We start from the raw sequence: 14,229 nt of genomic DNA on the forward strand, positions 1-14,229 counted from the left end.
ACTCACTACTATTCCTTCCATACGTTACGAGACTTTCCTAGCCAATAAATGTTTCAAGGTATTAGGATGGTTATAGATTTCATAATAAAATTTTGTTAGTCCCTTAAGTTAATAGCAGAAAAGTTCAAAGTTAATTAAAATATATTGATTGATTCCTATAGCACATACACGCTAAGATATCTATAGAGTTACAATTAGTACCTTTTTTAATTGAATAACATTAGTTTTTGATATCTAAATAAATATCACTGAGAAAGCATCATATGCAGATTTTTTTTATCTTCAATTATCAATTACTGCCATTGTACAAGGCAGTAATTAATCAGTAAGTAAATAGCGAAAATACCCATTAAATATATATGAAATAAATATTGATAAGAAACCGATTTACGGTAATTACGAAAGTTTTCGTAGTATAATGAAATCTCGATCAGAGTTGGAACCGTTTTGAGAGGCATTTTCTTTGCGAAAGGTCGCTTATTCAGCGGCAACAATTAGTCATGTAGTAAATAACATGGCTCGGACAACGGTTGACCGATCGCAATGAGAAACCAGCTTGAAATTAACGACCGACTCTAACGATACCTAATCGCGATTGACGCGAAAATTTCAAAGTAAGATGTATGAAGTGCAAAGTAGGTTTTGCAAGTTCACTTGTCGTATACCGCGCATGTAGGATACGTACGTGCCGGTTGTTAAACTGGGACGACCGCGGGGCAAAATCTAATTGCACGGCCGCTTAATTAGCTCGTTGGCACTCTCGCGCAGAGTCTCGTCGTGCCCTTCATGCCGAACTCGGCTCTGTCCTTAAGATACGGATCGGCCTTAATTCACCGGGCGTCCACGGGATTAATCTCGCTCGCGGGTGCCGCGCGCGCGGCGCGCTCTAAAATTAGCGCGAACGTCAATTGAGCGCAGTGACTGCACGCACGCGTCGGTATATATACATAGCATACATCGATTACTTCATACGTGCTTTTTTCCTCTCTCTCTCTCTCTCTCTCTCTGCCTCGCGCGATGTAAAACGCCGCGTAAACTAGCGCCTTGCGTGGCGATCGCAAACGACTTATCGGATCCGCCGCGGGCCATTCTAAGATGGATTTCATTATCACGAGGTGTCTTTGATCCCGTCCTGTAAACGCGTTTTCATTTAACAGATGCGATAATGGCAGTCAGCACGATAGCCGTACTCGAAATTATAGGCTCGTTTACATGAGCGAATTGAGGATCTTATTTCGCCGGGAAAGAAAAAGGAAAATCAATATCGCTTGTGCGAAAACAATATTAATACCTCCGCTTTCTATTACACATGCACGCGGCAAGGATGAATATCATTAAAATGAGGATATTACTCGCACTAACGGCATCACATTCCTATGGCTACAATCATATTTAGCGTCCGGTAAAAACAGCAATTCATGCTCCACGCTACGTGGATACTTTATTCGCGCATCAGTCAAAAAGCGACTGAATTTTTTGTCAGTAAGAACATCATCAAGACGGCATTATTTTGTAGCGCGCATTCGATCTACGTGCGCTTATCCGTATCGGCACGAGGCGTTTTTGCATAATGGCATCTCCTACGAATTCATTACGCGACGTATACTTGAGGCGCAGCGTACTGGCGCTAGAGAAATGCAGATTCGACGTTTAGAGCTCCCGCATGCTACACGAAGTTTCTTTCTGGGATACCTTAATTTATGCGCCAATAAAATGTCCGTAAGATTTGTTGAGCGCGCTTTACGAGATGCTTATTGAATGTCGTACAGTGCGTCTATCGTTAAATGAGAAAACATCCGCATCTTCTCTCGCGACCTTCGATTACTTCGAGCACGATTTTTTTTCCTTCGTTTTCGTGTCTATTTTACTTTGATATAGCTCGCGCGTTTCGCGTGCAAAATCCGACGCGATTTGTTTTATAAATATTATTTATAAATATATAAGATACGCGATAAAAAAAAAATCTTTAAAAATTAAAAAGTTCTTAAGAGGTTCTCACAGTGAACATGATACATTAGAAGGAAGACGAGGGGGAATTCTCATGGCGTAACACGCTCAGTCGCAAAATAAGACGGTATGCGTCTCGTTATTAGCTATTCGACCGGTGACGGACAAAAAACGCAATAATTTCATCGGTGCCGGCCTTAACGACGACGGAGCCGTGACGACAAAAAGCTCAATCTATCAAATTGTCACTGGCCTTTCTATTCCGTAGCTCCGCGCCTTCCCTAATAAGCAATCTTCTCGGGGACCTTACCGTAAACCGCCATCCACCACCTGAATGGGTTCCGGACCGGTACCGACCGACCGTCTTCGATCACAGGGCCGGTTTCTTGCTTGCCTCCTCGACGAGCTCGCCGCGAGTCCTCGATCACGAATTTTTCTGAAAATATTGATTTGGTACACGATCAGTTTTAAAGCGATAAAAAGAGGTCCACGCGGTGAATATTAATTAACCGTGCGAACACACGTGCGTCTCTAACGCGGTTTTTCTTCGGCGCAAACAAGTAATTTTAAATCGCGTTAAAAAAAGAGTAACCGGTAAATGATACAAAATTAATATAATACACACGCAAAAATAATTTTTAAAACAATTATTTCTGAAATGTTTCTTCGTTGAAATAAGTATTTTCGGGATACGCGATCTCGGACCTCTCCTTCAGTCATCTTTTTTCGATCGCACGGGATATTCTCATGGAATCGGGAATCTCTCGACGTGACGCCTTCCGTGCGGCCGATATTTAAGTCCGCTAAGTACTCGCGCTCTCTCTCCGATTTGCTTTTAGCCGTGCCTTGCGTGCGCGGGACCGCCGTCCCTGGACCGTACACAGTGTGTTTCTCTCTGAACGTGTACACTGGCTACCAGATGCCAGGCACGAATCGGCGAGAGAACTCCGCTCCGCTCCGCCGCGCCGCGCCGGTAGTCGTCATCGCGCCGTCGTCCGAAGATGGACAACCGGCGGTTAATAACCAGCCGATTTTGTTATCCTCTTTTGCGAGCCATTGCGAGCGCGCAGCGCGGCGCAGCGCGGCGCGGCGCGAAGCGGCACCGAAGTCACTTTGCTAATAAGTCATTTGCCGTGCCGCGTTGGATGTCGCCGCCCGCTTATGAAGGCGTCCCTTCATGGCGCGCGCACAAAAGGATGTTTCATTAACCTAAGACACTTTATCGCGGACAGTTAATTATTTCCAAGAAGCGATACACGGAGCATTGCGTGGCGCCGCGGCGCTCCGGATTTTATATTTCGCTCCCCTTTTTTTACATCGATCACCGAGCGAGAAAACAAGATGAAGACAGCCGGTTGGCCGATTGGGTTGTTGCAGATCGGATTTTGATAAAGCATAAATTTTTCCCTCGCATTCCTCTTTTAATTTTTTTTTCTATCGATAATATCGCGGTATTTATAAATATGATCATAAGCTGTTCCTATATTTTTAACAGTGACTCAAATATGTATCGAGCTACCGTTGCACGAGCAATACTGATATATGAATGCATATTTTTCAATTTTATTAATAATGCGACGTCGTTAACACTTTTGACATACATACAGCGCATTTAAATTCTCGGAAGTTATTGCTCGTAATACGCGAAGCGCGCGCGCTCCATTCCTTTACGAGCGTAGATCCAGTTCGAGGGGAGGCGAAGCTAATCTGCAAAGAATGCGCAGCAACATTTTCGCGTAAAAGATCTTTATTTCCCGGGTGGACGAGCTTAACGACGTCGAGATCTCGGCGAGACGGAACCGATATGCCGAGGAGGCAATAAACAGGTCGCACTTGTACCATGCATGGTACGTCAGTGCAGGTCCGATGCTGCATCGTGCGCGGAGACCGCCGTTCGTTCGTGGCTCACCTGCGAGAGCAGAGTGGCAGCGGCGCTGAATTTAATATCGCGAAGTAGAACGGCTTCTCGCGTTTTTACGGACGCGAACATAGAATCGCGGTGGTCGCGGGTCGTTAGCGACTGTCTGTTTTTACTTCCTTCTTCTGCATCGCGCGCAATCCGTCCTCCTTCGTTTTATCATCTGGATGAGATGAAGCTTTTCTCGAGTGCCGTTGAGTTTTTTATTTCACTGATAAATTTAATCTCTCACGAAGAGACATGAAATAACATATCAGATAAAAAAGTAACTCACAGTTAGAGAAAAATCTGTATTTATATTATTGCGTTATTATATATTTATAGTCAAAGAACTCAATTGAACTTCAATTGAAACCGGTTTATGTAAATGAATTTTGAATTTGATATTCGTAATATCGTATTTATAATCGTGATTCATCTGAGAAACATTCTGTTTCTTGCATTTAATCTTCGTATAATCGCTTGTGAATTTTAATTAAATCGAGGAAAAAAAATTGTGTACTATTCATGTACACTTGAAAAATGATTTAGAAAAAGAAATTACTTAAACATTACATTATTTAAATAGTTTTAATAATTTAAATTAAATGTGATAAGAAGTTTAAAATTATTCACGTGCGAAACGGAATAATTATGGAAATAATAAATTACTTTATATATAAATATATGTTTTCAGCCAAACGAAAATTTTATTCTTCAAATAAGCATTGAATTTAGCAAATTTTTTAAAACATTAAATCAGGGACGGGATTTTTGAATTTTCCGAGTGTGGAGTACCTCATCTAAGCGGGAGGGGAGGGGGTAATAACGCGCAAATATTTTCTTTTTTCTGTTGTATGTCGAAATATATATTTCTTTCTACTTCTATATTTAATTTATTTTCATATTTTTTCTTTCCAAATATAAATATTTTTCTTTTAATTTTATCTCGATATCGCGCAAGAACTAGCTCATTTAGATAATTGTTAAAAAAAAAATGTTTTTAAATACCCCGAATTCAGGATGCGGAATTCCACACCCACGGGATCTCTGGATGTGGAAAGCTTCATACCCTCCATAAGGAAGTCTCCGTCCCTGAATTAAATAGCGCACTCGTCGAAAATAATTCGAAATAGAAAAAAATAGCACATACATTCGGCCTACATTAATTTCGTATTACATTAAATATTTCGCGGAGCTTCACACGACGCTCGGCGCACGGCGCTTGTGTTTGCTCCGTACGCCACACTATTGTGTACATACACAATACGCACACCATTTACCTTGTTGTTATCGTGCGGAACGGCCGGACTCAACAGCGGCGGAGCGAGATGCCGCGTGTATCTCGTCGTATCACACCTCGAGACGCGACCGAGCCAAGTATTGGGAAACGTTGTTCGTAACGTGCGATCGTTCCGAGTCATTAGCGACTGTGTAGCTTACGCGATCACTTCAAATCTCGCGATTGACGAACGCGATTGGGACGTCGGCTATTTGTCGATCATCGCATAAGTAAACCCCGGTATTTAACGCACGTATTCGGATCGCGTGTCGCTTTGAATTTAAATAAAGTAGTACAACGAACGGGGGGAATATATTCGTATATTAATTTCACATTGAGTTAAATATGACCGCGGCGACACTTAGCAGTAAACACGACGCTCGACGCTCGGTGTTTACATTTTTTTCGTTTTCAAGGACGCGCCGTTGTATTGCAAGCGGCAAGCGCTCTTACCTTGTTATTTCCCACAGCGAGGCTCGACGCCAGCTTGACCGGCAGTGGCCAGTCTCTATGTGTCGACCGTCGCATTACGCGGTTTACGCCATTTACGCCCCCAGAGACACGATCGCGTACTTAAATCGCATTGTAGTACTTACGAGACAAGCACGAGCGCCCCCTGCGAACGATAAGCGAACGAATTATACACGCGATTACTTTAACTTCCGGCAGTAAATCCTCCGGTGTCAATCGGTCATACAGTATATAATACGTATATTTCGCATATATTAGTATATGTACACAATACGTACATAATTATATTCGAATAATGTGACACACGTGTGTAATATTGAGCTTTGATCTTACAATTTGGGGCGATTTTTCGCGACGAAGTTAGCAGCGAAATGAACTTGCATCGGACGTCGCATCGGAGTGAAGTTGTCGCGCGTCGGTCAGTCGTGCGTCGCAGGTACGGAGCGAATTGATTTCGGAGTAGAGTCTCGAGTGGCGTCGCGTTTCGTCAGACGTGGCCGTGTTTGACCTTCCGTCTCCACGTTTGCATGTCGCGTAGCGTGAATTCAGCACTTATGCGCACGGGCGAGTCGTGGGCACGCGTAATTCCGCGTAATTCGAGATCTGTCGCGCTGCCGGCGAATCTAACCTCCTTCCGTCCGGCGCGACGAGCGGCGCGTCCTTCAAGTACCCTTCGCCATTTCCGTGTGTCGCATTAGTTTGCGAGGTATCGTGGGTGGACCACAGCTTGGCGCGATCGCACGTTATCGTCGCGACATAAGGATGGAGTGCCGTCGCGTTCGATTGATTATCGTCGGGAGTGCCGTAGAAAATGTCGCGATATCCTCCTCGCCCGGCACGACAAGCGTCGCGGCGTCCGTCGTCGGGCCGCGTCACCGTGAACTTGACCGCGCGTCTCTTCAAGTTCCCTTCGCTATTTCCGTGTGTCGCATTAGTTTGTATCGTGTGGGTGGATCGCAGCTTGATGCGATCGCACGTTATCGTCGCAACGTAAGGATAAAGTACCGTCGCGTTCGATTAATTACCTTCGGGAGTGCCGTAGAAAAGTGCCGTCGTGAGTGTTGTGTTCTGCAACAAAGGAATCTGAGAGGAGGTGGAGGCCTGGGAGGCATCGGGCAACGGCGGAGCAACCCATGGGTGAGTATCTTATTGATTTGTTATTTGTTACTTATGCAATTAGTCGTCTTCTAAAAATTGTATCGTTACTAGATTCTCTCATTTGGGAAGAGACATACGAAAAATTTATTATAATTTTTGGAAAATAAATTTATTTTAGGAGCTCTGCTTTAATTCGCATATATTTCTATTTTACAGATTTAACGTCTTTTTACAACTCCGCTGCTGCGCATCAGCCAAATCGTGCTCCATTTTAAATGTGAGGTAATACAACTGTGAAGGAATATTATACATTATCTAACATTTCACAGATTCATTGAAATGAACGAGCTAGGACAGATTAGTACTAAAAATATTTAATTCTGAAGTAAAACAAGTAATTATGTAAGATTATATATCATATAAGAATAAAATATAATAATTAGAAATATTAAACATGCTTTAGAAAATACTATGCAGAAGACCACAAAAATATAATACATTAATAATATTAATTGATCAATTTTTAGTATATATCATAATCGATTAAATTTTATTGCTTATGAATAGTGAAAAATACAAAAAAAAGGAAGTGATACTATATCAAGTAAATATAAGTAAAGCTATATCAAATAAAAAATATTGACATTTTTTAGAATATAAAGCTTATATTTAAATTTCTTCCTAGTGTTCACATTACATTTATCGAGATATTGGAATATTTATGTGTTATATATTTTATATGAAATAAAAATAAATTATTATCCACATATAGTACTATTGGATGCGATAGGAAAAATGGTTAATATTTAATGTTAATATTTAAACATATTGAGTTATTTTTTCTTTTCTCTCTTTTCAAGCATATTTATTAAATGAATAAATAAATTCAGGTCTGCATTTGGTTTATTTATATTTCAGAATTAAATATTATATAAATTGGTGCGAAAAGGCTATATGTATTCGGGTATATTTTCAATACGATACACATGTCACAAGCATAAATAAGCGAAGAACGGAATATTTATTTACATTTCAGTTTAATAGAACATACGTCAATCACATACAATTTGTCTTAGTTAATTTATTCATCAAAAAATATGCTAATGATTAATTATTAATTGTATTTACTCCGATAATGCACCAATTTCATTCTAATCTTTCCTAATCATCAAAAATTTTATTTTAAGAAATAAAATATGGAAATTGTAGGAACTGCAAGAATTGTAGAAAAGTTTCTCCACAATATTTATGCAATAAACATAACATGTTGTGGAAAATATATGTATATGTACATGTAATATTTGTTATAATTTTTTCTAATTAATTTTTAAATATCTTTAATATTATTTCTTCCTGCGAAAAATTTATTTTTGGTAGAAAAGCCTTAAATGAAACATGCTTGTGAGACAATTGCAACGCGTATAAATGAAAAGTATCGATCTTTCCGGCTTTCGAGGTGGTCTTTCCAGCCGCTTCCAGCTCACGCCGATCGAGCGTAACTTCGCGCTTTTGATCAGCTTTGGCCATATCGGTAATGGTGTCACGTATACCGAGCCGTGTACATAACGTCTCATCATGGACAGTAACCCAAGGCCATTGCTTGGCCCGATGTAAAGATTTCGTAAAGGGGAAGCGCTCCTCTCGCGCGCTGATAAGAGGCGGGCGGGCCGCCCCCCGGGGGCGGGGGCGTCGGGGGCCCCCTCGAATTACGACGTTGCAATAAATTTAATAAAGCCAGAATTAATGTATGGCTGCTCGTTTCGGCTGAGAGCACGGCGCTCCTTATACTTACGTCCCGCTTTCGCCCCGAAATTTGAAATACAAGTAAGTGCGTGCGCCGTTTAAAACGTAATACGCGCATAAATTGCCGCGGTAAGCGTAAGAAATTGCTGCCGAACTAAAAGCCGCGCGTTGTATAAATTCCTATCTTATTACCGGGCCGCACGCGCGGTCCGTCGCGGTAATTCGCAATTTTAATTCCGCGCGCCCTTTTTCGCAGTTTTCACTTTGGCGAATTTTCTTTTTATTCACGGATTTTTTTATACGCGCCAAAAGACAAAATTCATACGTTTATATTTATTCTCATTTTCCTGTGAGTGGATGCAAATTTTTATTACTTGTTTTATAGGTCGAGCTATTATTCTTACATCCGTCCTTACATTCGCGTCCTTGAAATGTTAGCGGAATTGTTAAAAGGGCTGCGGCAAGGGTTAGCACAAAAAGATCCGTGATGGCTAAGCGGGGACGATGAATTTAGGAATAGGGAGGAGGAGGAGGAGGAAGAGGAGGGAAGACGATGGTAGTCCGGGAGGAACATCTGCGCCCTTAATTATTTTACAGATTTAGTAGATCGTTATGGCTTGTAAAATTACTGCCAATTTCACGCCCCTAAGCTTATTTTATCCGCGCGTTAGCTGCCTATCGGTGCATCGCCGCCGAGGCTTTCCGAAGGATATTGGGCATCCTTCGCGGCTAAATTAATGGCCTCGTTGTTTATGACTGCATCGGCACCGGACACGCAACGATTCCGTCGCGAATTCCCGTAAATATCCCCGATAATGCGATTCGCCCGCATACTCCATCCCTCCCTCTCGCATAGCATCGCGTCTATTCTCTTTGCCCACCATCCCATCATCCTGCTCCGTCCTCTTCGTGCTCATCAGAGAGCTCGTCAGACAAACGACGGTCTCCTCTTTTTTTTTCTCTCGTTCGCGATCGCTTCGTCCTTCTGGTCAACTAATTACTGTCGATTTCTCGTTGCGAATTAATATCTGAGCGGAATTTCGCGTTTAGGTTATTAGTCGAAAGTCATTTGAAATAATATTCGAAAGCAATTATCATATGCCGACCGCATGTATTGCATGTCAGTTGTATTACATCTGGCGACGTATTTCTTTACATTCCGACAAATGAATGTAGAGGAATGTAAACGTAAGTGTCTCGAAACTACTGGTACACATTTTAAAGAAATATTACATTTAAATTACATAAATGACATCTTGCGTTTGCCTGGTAATCTGTTTAAACTGGATAATCTGGTTTGAGATTAATAAAATAAATGTGTTATTATCCAGATGTTAAGTAATTAGCGGCTCGTGATATAATTAGTGACTCGCGAAGAAGCAGATTGGTTTTATTAATGACGCTGGCTGAGTTTCCGCAAATCTCGCATGTCTCGCTAATATCCAATTTCTTTTGATATTAACTTTTACGGAATCATTACCGTTAATATTTGTATGCACATTGGATAATTACGTAATTTATTTAAATTATATAAAGTTTATTTGTTCCAGCGATAATAGCGTATTAACAGTAATTCTTTAATTTCTTGAAAAAGTACGTAAACAGACACTTGTATAGCAAATCAAAATTTTATTCAAGAAAAGATTAGGCTTTTCTGAGAAAAAAAGTAACGTTCGTATAATATCATAAAACGCCAGCACGTTAATAGAATTGATGCAATTTTAAGTGGAATTTAATAACGAAACTTTAATGATCAAATGGAAATTCTCGCTCGCGATACAAAAGATTCTCGCAAAACACGCGACAAATAAATGAATAGATCCGCTATCTTCAATCGATGAGGTAATTGCAATTTGCAAAGAGCCTCGGCTGGCATTTCGCATTCGTCGTGAATGCCATTGTTGCGCGCTCGCGCCTCGCATCTCCCTGACCGGAGGGACGCGCGCAGCACGCTCTCCCCGGTCTCCCGGTGTAATCGAAATCGAAAATCGACGGGTGGAAATGATCTTCGCGAACCGCGACGCGCGCGACTACCGGATCCCCCCGATACGGGCCGGGGCACGGATCACTGTAATTTAATAAATTGCGATAGCTGCCGTCCCGGAGCAAATTGTAGCATAATCATTCATTAGTGGGTCGTGACTTCGCGTCGGTGCGCACGACTCGTCGTCCGTGTGTACGACGAGATGCGCACAGCCGCTGTACGTACCGCTATGCACTTTTTCTCCTCCTCGCCTGTTCTCCTACTATATCGGTGCAATGTATCGATACTTCGGAAAGTGGAGAACACTGCTCGGACACGGACTTTTTTTTGCGCTTCCCCAAAAGTCTGAAAAATTGATCGATTTTTTTATTTTCAACTGTCAAACACTTGTATCTCTTATCTGTTATTATCTGTACGTTCGATCGAATTCCTCTTTCTTTCAAATAATCTCCAAATTGACTTTAAGGTATCTTTCTGCATCTAAATTAAATTTTACCTCAATTTTTGCACAATATCGTAATATTAAGAAAAAAGTCACATATTTTAGAGTTAATAACTTTGAAGATGATTAACAGTGCATACAAGATGCGACGGTGTATACAATAACGATAAAATCAAAGCGAAACAAAAAATTCTTGTGATGCATACAAGATTAAAGCTAAGAGATACGCCCTTGGGAGAAGCAATGGTTTTTCATAAGAGAAATTTGTAACCGTGACAAGCAACCAAATTAATTCGGATGACTGTACGAGGCACTGTCAGCTGGTGTTTTAATTCGCGATCGACGACGTGCGATAAGTCAATCCCGACACTTAGTACTCGCGAGTACTCGACGTTGACGAACGTTTGACGTTATCGGGACGATCTAGGATGTCGCGAGAAAAGGTGCAAGGTGCCCTGTACTAATTACCGAGTCGAGGCCTCCCTTAAATTCTTCGAAACTGTACTTCAGCAGCCGCGATGAATCGTCGGTTGCAGGCTCCGCGTCGTAATGATGCGCGCTCGAGAAAGCGGTCCCTTCCCCCCTCCCCCTTTCTTTCACTTTTTATTTCTTTCACCGTCGCTACGCAAGTGGTATCTCGATCCACCTCGCCTTTCGATTAAATCTCGATCGAGGAGAGCCGGCGGGGCGCAATTAGCTTCGTGCTAATTTCCCGTAATTAGTCCGCGGTAATGAAGTTATTGCTGGTTCGTGTCCCCGATTACACGGCATTTACATGCGTAAAACGCCATGACATCGCGGCGACAAACCTGTACTTAAAAACGATAAAACGCGACGTCGTTAATCACTGATTAACGATGGCTTACGAACGTTGTCGCGGCCGAAATTATTTCGCGGACGCACGTGTCAATTCGCGGAAATATTCGATGAAGCAGAAGGACGAGAGGATGAGGATCAAGGGCAGAAGCGACTAATTGATGCCGCGCGATGTCGGAATCGTACATATATGGAAGCTCGAACAGTTTTTATAAATATAGAATCGATCCGCCGCTAATTGTATTAAACGGCAAGCGTCGAGCCGGATGCAATTAATTTGCGGCGCACAATATGTACGTTGATAAATATTCATATTTATGACGTGCTTCCGTAATTACGGAGCGCGCGACACGATTCCCGGAGAGTCGACTCGCGCGAAAAGGAGAACGCGGCCGTCAACATCGCCGGGACGACATCGGAGGGGAAGGACATTTCGTCCTTCGTGAACAAGCCGTTTCCATAAATTTGTTAAGTAATTGCGGGGCACTGCACCGCGCGTGCGTCGCGCGATTTAGCGATGACGATGACAGCGTGAAATTAATTTAGCAGGAGCTACGTACATTACATAATAAGGGCGTGTCGCACGTGTCTACTAGTGACAGTCGGTGTGTCAGAACCCGTTCGCCGTTCTTCATTTACAGTAAGATACAATGAATGTAATGGATATTCTTCGAGAGTTGCAAAAGGACAAACAACCTTTTACGGATATCAGCCAAGTATTTTCGAGAAATAAAAATGAATGTTTCTTCAATTAGATCGCTCATTTTAAAGAGCGTTGCATTAAAGCAGTTTGGATCAACTCAATTAATAAAGTACTTCTTAATAACTCTGCTCTTAAATAAAATATATATCTAATATTCTTCATTGCGAGAAGAAAATTTCAGAGATTTGGAGATAAAACTTTGATATTCCATGAAACGTCCACTCTCTCATCTGCACAAATTGGGTGCATGATTATTTGCAAAGAGCTAGCTGGATTCACTCCCGCGTTCTCGAACGCGGTTCTGAATAGAATCAATTATACGAAGGTCGACGAAACAAGGATTTGATAATGGGTGAATCGAGCGATCGACGAGCGCGATTCGCGAACGATTTTTACGAATTAAAAAGAGGCGGATTTTCCGAATAGATTTATTGACGTAATAGCAATGGCACACACATCGCAGGCAAATGCAATTCATTATACGACGCCCGGAGCTCCCATAGGACGTTTCACGCAGGTGTTCGTTCTCCGATCGACGTATCGATTAGCGAAAGGACGATATTTTAAATATACAATAGAAAAATTAAGAAAATTTGTCAGTTATTTTTTTTGTGAAAGCAATTTTGATTAGAGTATTCAGAATGAATACGTATATTATGACGCACACATTTGTATAGAAATAATTAATTTATTTCATATAAATAATATTAATTTATTTCAATTAGTTTTGAATCGTAAAAGAACACAATTTAATTCTCTATCTACAAAAACCATGACAAATTACCATTGTGACTTGGTAAATATCTTTTTAAATAATTGAAATAAAAACATCAGTAAAAAGGAATACAGGCAACGACAGTCTCTCTGATTGCGATCGCTCGTATACGCTTTGTCCATGTTGATCGTTGTACGGGATCGTGACATGATCGCTCAATTCCCGTCGTGATCGACGTGGAAGCCCTCATCTGGGCAGAAAACTGGAAGCCCAGGGCTATGGTGGCGCGTGAAAAGGGTCTCGCTTCAAGATCGTCGTCGCTCGAGAAAATTACAGAGTTCATTGTTTCGCATCGGCCCTTCGGTCCGGCGGTCTCGCGGAGGACGGCTCATTTTATGCTTCTTCCCTCCTCTCCCCCGCCCTCCCTTTCATCCCCTTTCGTTCTTTTATGGGAGAGACTGCGTGCACAAAACGGCGGATACGATAATGCCGGTATTGACGTTTATATCGCGCCGTCGGTGGTGGGAAGGAAAGAAGGGAAACGAGAGGTGCGTTGAAACCGAGACTGCGACTTTATTCATCATGCTGCGTTAAAAAAATTGTTCCCTGGTAAGAGAATATTGCACATATACAAATATTAAACAACGTACAATAATGCTGAACTTGAAGAAAAAGAAATGAATAAAAGGGTAGAGGAATTTATTAAAAATAATTGAAGCATAGATTTCGGGATGATTTCTTGTGTAGGAAATAGAACTCGTGCAGCTTAAGAGACTCGTATCTTAATTAGATGAAATAGCATTAGATAAGAAGTGATTTAGTGACTCACGGAAATCACAATCCATCTATATGGCAGTTTTTTCTCATGAGCGCGATTAAATCAAGCCGCGACTCATTAATTTAATTGTATTCATGTAATCGTCAGAAGAAAACATAACGAAGGCCGCGAAGTCAAGATGTCGTTACGTCTCCTCGAACGAAGTCCTTCGGTCTCTCCTCCGTTCCGCCAAATGATAATAATTATGCGCGAGCGGAAGAGTGCGCGCGACGCCAGAAAATCATGTGCTATTCAGCTTTATTTCTGCGCTGTAAATATTACATAGTCAAGAAGAATCTTCGCACAAATTGAAA

At 41.7% G+C, this 14,229-nt stretch overlaps 1 protein-coding gene and 1 long non-coding RNA gene across 3 annotated transcripts in view; one reads left to right on the plus strand and one right to left on the minus strand.

Moving 5' to 3' along the window:
- LOC105454207 overlaps positions 1-5,498 on the minus strand; it is a 79,376-nt gene extending 73,878 nt beyond the window's left edge. For both annotated transcript variants that reach the window (XR_974964.1, XR_974965.1), the window contains exons 1-2: positions 5,128-5,498; positions 2,258-2,383 (exon numbers count right to left, since the gene is read on the minus strand). This is a non-coding gene — a long non-coding RNA (uncharacterized LOC105454207). The remainder of the gene's footprint in view (positions 1-2,257; positions 2,384-5,127) is intronic.
- The window catches only part of LOC105454206 (histone-lysine N-methyltransferase 2E-like), a 92,043-nt gene that overhangs the window by 27,496 nt on the left and 50,318 nt on the right, over positions 1-14,229 (plus strand). The gene's annotated exons all lie outside the window — the stretch shown is intronic.

Source organism: Wasmannia auropunctata, unplaced genomic scaffold (genome assembly GCF_000956235.1).
Source record: "Wasmannia auropunctata unplaced genomic scaffold, wasmannia.A_1.0 LD335987.1, whole genome shotgun sequence".
Taxonomy (NCBI): Eukaryota; Metazoa; Arthropoda; class Insecta; order Hymenoptera; family Formicidae; genus Wasmannia; species Wasmannia auropunctata.